Raw genomic sequence first — 8,654 nt, 5'->3', positions numbered from 1 at the left:
AGTCCTACTTAAGCATATAGAGCAATATAATGTCCAGTCAGAAACAAAGCACTAACAGTGAGATAATTCCTTATGAAGAGAGAAATAACCATCTTCTGCCCTCAGAGTCGACATTTCAGAATTGAATAGTACTCACAGATTATTTTCTGGCTCCCCAGTGTTTTTATGTATGTATATATGCATGCATGTATGTTTGCATGTATTTTTAAACTATGAAATGCTTTACAGATTTGCATGTCATCCTTATGCAGAGGGCATGCTAATCTTCTCTGTATTGTTCTAATTTTAGTGTATGTGCTGCCGAATTGAGCACCCAAGTGCTTTTAGTGTTATACCAAATATAGGTAATAGTGATCATGATAAAACCTATTTTTTTCCATTTTCTTTAATGTTCAGCAATATTTTTCTAGCTTCATTACTAAGCAAAAATCCCTTTAAAAAATCCTTGCTTTGGGCAAAAGCTGTGAAGAATCAGATCAAAATGGCAAAAAAAAAAAAAAACAACCCAAAAACCAAAAAACAAAAAACTGAAAAGATGCTCCAAATCACAACCATTTGGGAAAACAAGAAGTTAGTTAATGATAAGTTGTCACTTTACATCCATCAGCCTGGCAAAAGAAAAAAGCAGCAATACACATTGCTAGTGGAGACATGGGGAAAAGAGCACTGTCATTCATATTTTGCTGGTGGAAATGGGGATTTTAAAGAGTTTTGTGGGGGATGTAAATCTAGCAACATTTCTTAAAATTTTGTGAAATTAAGAAAAACATTTCTTAGGTTAAAAGTATATACTTACCCCTTAATCTGGCATTCTCCTGTTGGAAATTTAACTCATGGAGACAGGAACACTACCTTACAGCATACAAACACAGGATTTCTACAGCAGGATTGTTTATCGTGGCAAAATAACAACAAAAAATTGAAAGCAAGTGAATACCCTTTAATAAGGAACTGTTGTCAGATATATTATCGTATGTCTATACCATGGAATATTATATAACAACATCCCCTCAAAATGAATTAGAGCAATACTAGCTGCTTAGAAGGATTACCACCAGATATTGTTGAGGGAGAAAAGCAAGATGTGTAAAACAGTATATTATATGAGTCCTTTTCTAAATCATTGATCAAAAAACTTTTAAACATTATCTCTCTACATTTCTCTTTTGCCTATACACACATTTGTATAAGGTTAGATGGTGATGGAACAAACATGAATGGATATGTTCTAGGCTGTTAAGATGAATTGTCTAGAAGGTGGTGGTAGGTGAGGAAAAGAAACAGAAAAGGAAAAGGCTAATGTAAGAAAAATGTGGTTGAAAGAGGTGGTCACATTTATGCAAATTATATGTGTATATGCCAAAAAGGAATTTTTGAAATAATAAGAGATCATTGAAATAAAACGTTCTCATCTTCTAGCTTTCAGGATTCCCATAGACTGAGATACAGGAGGATGTGAAAGTTCTGGAAGAAGTCAGATAATCATGGAAGAAATTGAACTTGAGGGTTGGCCAGACCTTTTAGGAGTCCAAGGTTTCCACTTTAAGATCAAGGAATAGCAGGTTGCATTTCAATCATTTCAGGGTACTGGTGCCACCAAGTGGTGTCTGGCGCAATTGTTGGTGGCATTTTATTACCCTCCTGGTGACGGAAACTCTTGGCTTACCTGTGCCTTTCATCGTAGTAAGGGGTCTGTGGAGGGCTCCAGTTCTCCTTGGAATGAAGCACACCCCAGCGAGCCTAGCGACATGATCAGGAAGTATGAGAAGAGATAGGGAGCAGACAGCTTTTGCCCTAGAATCCGAGTTCCCTTGGTTTTTCCAATCAGCATGTCCTCTGCTATGCATTTACCTGTCGAGTCCCTTGAGGTGTGTTTAATATTTTCTAACTACTTAGACTAGTATTACAACCTATCTGACCTCTTTAACAGCCTGTTCTCTTATACAGGCTTTCTCTTTTTATTGCCACTGTCCTAGGTTGGCCTCTTGTGGCTTCTTTCCTAGTGCCATAAGAACGTTGTCTTGGGCTTTCCTATCCTCGATGTTTTTCTGGTCCATTCTGGCCAAAGTCCACTTCTGTCTAAGCTTCCTGAAGTTGTGGTCACTTAACAACACTATTCAAAAGCCTTCAATTGTTTCTCCCTGCCCATCATCCAATTCTGACACCAGAGCACAATTAATAGGGTGACAGTATTTCTCAGTTTGTCTGGGATTGTCCCAGGTTACTTCTGATGTCCCAATGTAATTATTGTGACTTTATTCACTTTCAGAAGTGCTCTGATTTGGGTAATAGGTTATAGAGACATGCTAGCTCTTAGCAACTTGGTTCTCCTGCCTGTAATATATACAATAAGTAAGCTCATGGAAGAATGTCTCAAGTTTGTGGCAGATGGAGGAATTAGATCTGGGTAGAGAGCGTGTCATTTTTCTTCAAATGTTGAAAAGCTAAATATAAATTGCTTGGTACTTATTACCTTATTTAAATTTTATCTTTTTTGTTATCTCAGTGACAAGTAGAATTTCTTGTTTGAACTTGAGGAAGAAAATCTTAACCTTTGCAATTTTCATGTAGCTCTCTGGGTTTTTCCCAGACTCTCCAGAGTGGTCCCATTTGGGGCCTGATGAATGTCACGTTCATAATTTGTTACCCAAGGTGAAGAATATTCAACTGAGTAATGATACAGAAATTCTACAAATTTTGAGGAGGTAGGAACACCAATTCTGTGAATTCCTTCAGCATAAGAGGACATAGCTTAGTCATCCAGCAGTTAACCTAGTGCTTGAGCATTAATGCTGTTGAGAAGGATCTTGAGCAGCCCCTGCCAGCTTGTGAAACTGACATGCGGGCCCTGCATTCTGGTTTAGGTATCTTCTACTTCTGCTTGCTGTATTTGGGATGTAAGATGAGCTTGAATATATACTGTTTAAGGAAATCCATTGTTCTTAGCTCACCATCACTGGGAGTGCACTTTGAGTTTTTTCTGCAGCAAAACAGATTTTTAAAAAAAGATTTTATTTATTTGTTTATTTTTCAGAGAGAGAGAGAGAGAGAGAGAACACAAGCAGGAGGGAGTGGCAGGCAGAGGGAGAAGCAGACTCACCCAATGCGGGACTTGATCCAGGACACTGGGATCATGATCTGAGCCAAAGGCAAGAAGCCCAACTGACTGAGCCATCCAGGTGCCCTGAGGCAGAACAGATTTTTGAGCTCAGCCACCCATTTTCTCCTACCCAGTCCTTTTCATAACCAGTTAAATACATTTTCAAGACAACCAGAACTTGGGGTCTTGAGAAGGACTGAGTGTGAGAACTAGACCTTTACAGGTTTGGAGCTGTGATCTCATGAACACCAGACACTCCCCCAAATGACTAATAGTCATGTAATGCCCATATACCTCCAGTCACCAGCAGCCCTTTTTCCTTATGATCTAGATTTGAGCCATTCTAAAGTCCAGGAAGTCAAAAATCAATTTAAGCTATTCTTTAACTAGCTGAGAGTCATTCATTCATCATCATCCATTATCTCCCACGTGCCCTGCCAGGTTCTGGGCATACAATGAAGAACAGGCATGAATTCCGGGAGGGCAATTTTCCAGCAGACACACATATACCCAAATTGTCACAAGCTCACACGTGCACAGGCAAGTCCACACGCACACACAAGGTGACTTCAGCTTATTATGTTAATGGATGGTGAGAAAGCACCCTCTTTGTCTTCTTTTCTAATGTAGCTTATTTTAGGATACTTTTTCCTGATGACGCCATCAGAAGCAGAATCAGGCTTTAGACATGCTGACGCATCTACAGATATCTGGGTCTTTGTCATCCATTAGTTTTCCTTTGTATATTTCTCCTTTTTTCCTCTGACTGTGTGTTTACTACATCTGAGTAATTTAGATACAAGGGCAAGATGGTTTCGCCTCATGCTTGTAAATATGCTCCAGATTGTGAGTTCTTCCAGATCAGGGACTGTGTCTTAATATAGAGACTCTGCATCTGACCGCCTATATTTGAACCCCAGCTCTGACACTTTGTAGCTTTATGACATTGGACAACTGCTGTAACCTCTCTGTGCCTCAAATGGCTTCTCTGTATAATCGACATCTTGGGTTTTGCTTCTTTTTTTTATTTTTAATTTTTATTTCTTAAAGATTTTATTCACTTATTTGAGAGAGACAGAGATAGTGACAGAGAGCATGAGCATGGAGGAGAAGGAGAAGCAGGCTCCATGTTGAGCAGGGAACCCGATGTGGGACTCAGTCCCAGGACTCCAGGATCATGACCTGAGCCAAAGGCAGATGCTTAACTAAATGAGCCACCCAGTTGCCCTTACTTCTTTTTTTTTTTTTTAAACAGATTTATTGAAATATAATTCACATATCATAAAATTCCTTTTAATGTGTGTGCAAGTCAGTGTTTTCTAGTATATCTACAGTTGGTGAAAGCATACCCACAATCTAATTCTAGAACATCTTTATTGCCTCCCAAAGAAACACTGAAGCCACAAACAATCACTCCCCATTCCAGCCTACCAGTTGTTATGAGGATTAAGTGAATTACTATATGAAAAACACTCAGAATATTATCTGGCACCTAGTAAGTGTTATGTAAATGATGGCCGCTATATTGATATTATTATTAACAATATCGTTGCTACTCTGTGCCCTCAGCCAGGACAATGACTGATACTTACTAGTTTCTTGCTGAAAAAATGAAACCGTGGGAGAGAGTAGAAGACACATTTTGTAAGAATTTTACGTAATGATGAGAAGAATGCCCTATACTGTGTGTATAGTAGAGACATAGTCAAAGGCGCCACAGAATCTGTGTTGAAGCCCAATACTTTCATGAAGAAAGAGGTTTTAAAATGAGCTTTTTTCATAGTAGCTTGACAGGATGGTGTTGATGATTAAAGAATTTCATCCCAAGTCCTGAATGCTGATAAGTAGACTCGTGACCCGAGGAAGGGCACAGCTGCTGAGCCTCTTTATAGGTAACCTGTAAAATGAAATTGGATTCACTAAATGATTTCGAAATTTACTCCTCTTTCTAACATCCCATGAGACTGTCTGCCAATAAGTGTCATGAGGGTTTTAGATATCATTTGTAACCTAGACACAAAACCCTGTAACATTCATTTTACGGTCTTATTTGTTAAAGTTCCGCAGTGTCTTGTGTGCCCAAAGAGAACATAAGCATGGATCATCCCATTGGCTTCCCTCTGCCTATAGAATAAAGCTCAAAACCCTTGACACAGCATACACGACTCTCGTGGTCTCTTTTTTACCTGTGGAATATCTACCCTCAGTCCTCCTGGGCACCATACAATTGATATTAGTTTGGGGGAATCTGAGCAGATCCCAGTGCCTGCAGTCTTTGTAGGATGTCTGTTCAAGGAGCTCTCTGCTCTCCTAGCCAAGAGAGCCAATTTTCTCCCAGAAATTTTCAATGAAGAGAAGGAAAGATTGAAAGTAGTTGGAAGTGGTTTGTTTCAAGCCATTGCTGACAGGTATAGATTAAGGCACTCTAAGATTGTCCTTTTGCAGCTGTTACCTGGGTTTCTTTCAAAAGCATGCGTATTCACTGTTTCCTTTGCTTCCGTATTCTTTTAATTGTCTTCCCCTTTACCCTCTTCTCTTTGGCGTGAGTTGGCAAAATTTCGTTTCTCCTGACTGAAGAAAACTGCTAACCCAACAAAACTAACACAAAATTCTTTTATGATCTGGCCTGTCTAGTTTGCCAGATCCCATCTTCTGATTTAGGTTCTGAAAATGGGATATATAGGGGCGCCTGGGTGGCTCAGTGGATTAAGCCTCTGCCTTCGGCTTGGGTCGTGATCTCGGGGTCCTGGGATCGAGCCCCACATCGGGCTCCTTGTTCGGCAGGGAGCCTGCTTCTCCCTCTGTCTCTGCCTGCCTCTCTGCCTACTTGTGTGCTCTCTCTCTCTCTCTCTGACAAACAAATAAATTAAAAAAAAAAAAAAGAAAGAAAGAAAGAAAATGGGATATACTTTCCCATGGCCTCCTGTCGGAAAAGTCTTTCTTCCTTCCCTGCCTAAAGAATTCCTCTTCCTTCGGTGGTTGGCCTAGGCACCTCTTTGGCGAGGCCCTCCCTGCCCTCTTTTCATGTACTCAGAGCCTTTCCCCTCCCTGACCCAGTAGCATCCTGTGTGTATATGTAACAATATTAAGAGCCGACTGTTATTCTTTTCTTATTTTTGGAAAGAATATTGAAGGGAACAAAAATACGGCACTTTGGCATATTGATTATTTTGAATCAAAGTTACAGCTGCCGCAGGAAGGACACTCTGCTGCCCTTTGTTCCCCTGGAAGTAGGAAATAAATCTCTCACGGGAAGATGTCCTTCCTATCTTGAGAAGGTAGAAGTCATCCTTATCACCAGAGATAGGGAATTCAAGGCCAAGAAGGCACTCTAAACAAACTTTATTCCTTCTTCTTTAGTTTGCTACCCCACAACCAAACTCCTTTGTTTTGTCAAAATCCTTGGGAATAATTATTTCTTTGTCTAAATGACAGAAAAGCTGCCTGCTTTGGCCACTTTTTGGACTCCGCTATCTTTGGGCTCCTGTGCATACAATATTGAATTTATGTTTCTCCTGGTAATCTGTAGTATGTCAATGGAATGATTAGGTCAGTCCAAGAACCTACAAGGGAAGAAGGGGACAGCTTCCGTCGCCTACAACATAGGATCAGTGTGATTTTCTTCACCTGTCTGCCCCTTTCCCCTCAACCATGACCTATATTAGAATGGTAACTATAGAGGCGTCTGGGTGGCTCAGTGGATTAAACATCTGCCTTCAGCTCAGGTCATAATTCCAGGGTCCTAGGATCGAGTCCACATCAGTCTTCCTGCTCAGTGGGGAGCCTGCAGCTCCCCTTGCTTGTGCTCTCTCTCTGTCAAATAAATAAACAAAATCTTAAAAAAAAAAAAAAAAAAATGACCACTGCATGACACAGGTTTTGTTGCTGAATTGTTTCTTTTTTATTTTTATTTTTTTTTTTTTTAAAGATTTTATTTGCTTATTTGTCAGAGAGAGAGCGAGCACAGACAGACAGAGTGGAAGGCAGAGTCAGAGGAAGAAGCAGGCTCCCTGTGGAGCAAGGAGCCCGATGTGGGACTCGATCCCAGGACGCCGGGATCATGACCTGAGCCGAAGGCAGCCGCCCAACCAACTGAGCCACCCAGGCATCCCGCTGAATTGTTTCTTGAATTTGCTCTGAATTTTTTCTGTCCCAGAGAAACAGCCTTTAAATTACTGACCTTGCTTGTTGCCTCCTATTATTTTTTCCCAGTCCTTCCTCTACTGGGATTGACTAGTCACTGTAGTACAACCAACCCGTACTCACTTATTAAGATACCTGTACCATACTTCTCCCTTACTTTCCGGATGGAGTCCTTTGCACATAAAAGAATAGTCACAATCTGGTTTCTGTTGGGACTATAAGGAAGATTCTATGGCTGTTATTTCAATATGAGGATGTCATGGATGTTAAGGTACTCTTTTGATTTAATGCACCTTTTCAAGGAGAAATGATAAAGGAAAAAAACAGGCTTTTTCTTTTTTTGAAAACAAGTACTCTAAAGTGTATTCTGAGATCATGATAGCTAGTATGTGGTTAGAATTTCCCCACATTGAATTCTTCCAGGTCAGCGGGAAGCCATTTTTGGTTGTTGTGAGCAGATGCCTAACCAGAGATCTCCAAAAATGACTCTTCAATTTTTTTTTTTTTCTCTAAGCTAGATTGATTGTTATTTGCAGGAAAGAAAATCAGGCAAATCTTTCTTATTCTGTGGAAGACATTTAACTGGTTTAATCCATATGTACGCCTAAGAAAATAAAAATCATTCTCCTGATGGAAGAGATCTAGGAAACTTTCTCCAGCCTGGGGAGAAGGTGATGTTGGACAGGGTCTTGGATGCTTTCTGTGGGAAAGGAAGGAGCAGTGCTCTGGCGAATGACAATTGCAGGTCACCAGAAAGCAAGCAGGAGGTTATCCGGGAGAGTGGGACCCCTGGCCCCCACTGCTACCATGGGACAGATGAGGATGAAGGGGTCCTTCACCAGAACCTTAGAGGGTGGCTCTTACAGTCTCCAGAACCTACATCCAAAGAAGTCCAAATCCAGAGAGTTCTATTTTTGGGAAATTAGGATCCATCTTGACCCCAGAACATTCATTTCCATATTTCACTTTTTTGTTCATCATCTCTAGCAAAAAGAAGTATTTTAAGTCTTGAATACTAATTTGAGTTCAACATATTATAAGTCCCCTCATCTCTACTTCTCCCTACTCTTAAAATGAACAAAAACCAGTAACCAAAGTGATGGCTTCTTTAAAGACTTACTCTCCAGCTGTTAGTATAAGCAGGAGTTTATACTCCCAGCGTGGTGAGTCTGTCCTAATAAGTTAGGCTTTGGGTTAAAAACTGAGTATCTTCTTGGCTCATAGCTACCTCTAGCTTTAAATAGGGTGGCCGATCCTTCATAGAAAGGACATTTGAGTGCAGCTTCTAAGTGTAGGAATTCCTTGACTGGGCTTCATCGTATATGACATCGTAAGGATGGTACAGCCTCCATTCAGTCTCTAAGGGGAGAGGTGAGAGGCCGCTTACAGAACTAACCAAAGGCACACACCT

At 40.5% G+C, this 8,654-nt stretch overlaps 1 non-coding gene across 1 annotated transcript; it reads right to left on the bottom strand.

Moving 5' to 3' along the window:
* Window positions 1-206: 206 nt before the first annotated feature.
* On the bottom strand, window positions 207-313 carry LOC123390115. Its single transcript, XR_006604741.1, has one exon. It is a non-coding gene; the product is annotated as a U6 spliceosomal RNA (small nuclear RNA).
* Between the last annotated feature and the right edge of the window lie 8,341 nt (window positions 314-8,654).

The sequence above is a fragment of the Mustela putorius genome, unplaced genomic scaffold, assembly GCF_011764305.1.
Source record: "Mustela putorius furo isolate JIRA1106 unplaced genomic scaffold, ASM1176430v1.1 tig00537227_pilon_pilon_pilon, whole genome shotgun sequence".
NCBI lineage: Eukaryota > Metazoa > Chordata > Mammalia > Carnivora > Mustelidae > Mustela > Mustela putorius.
The sequence above is the reverse complement of the archived record's forward strand: the minus strand, read 5'-3'. Positions and strand labels throughout refer to the sequence as shown.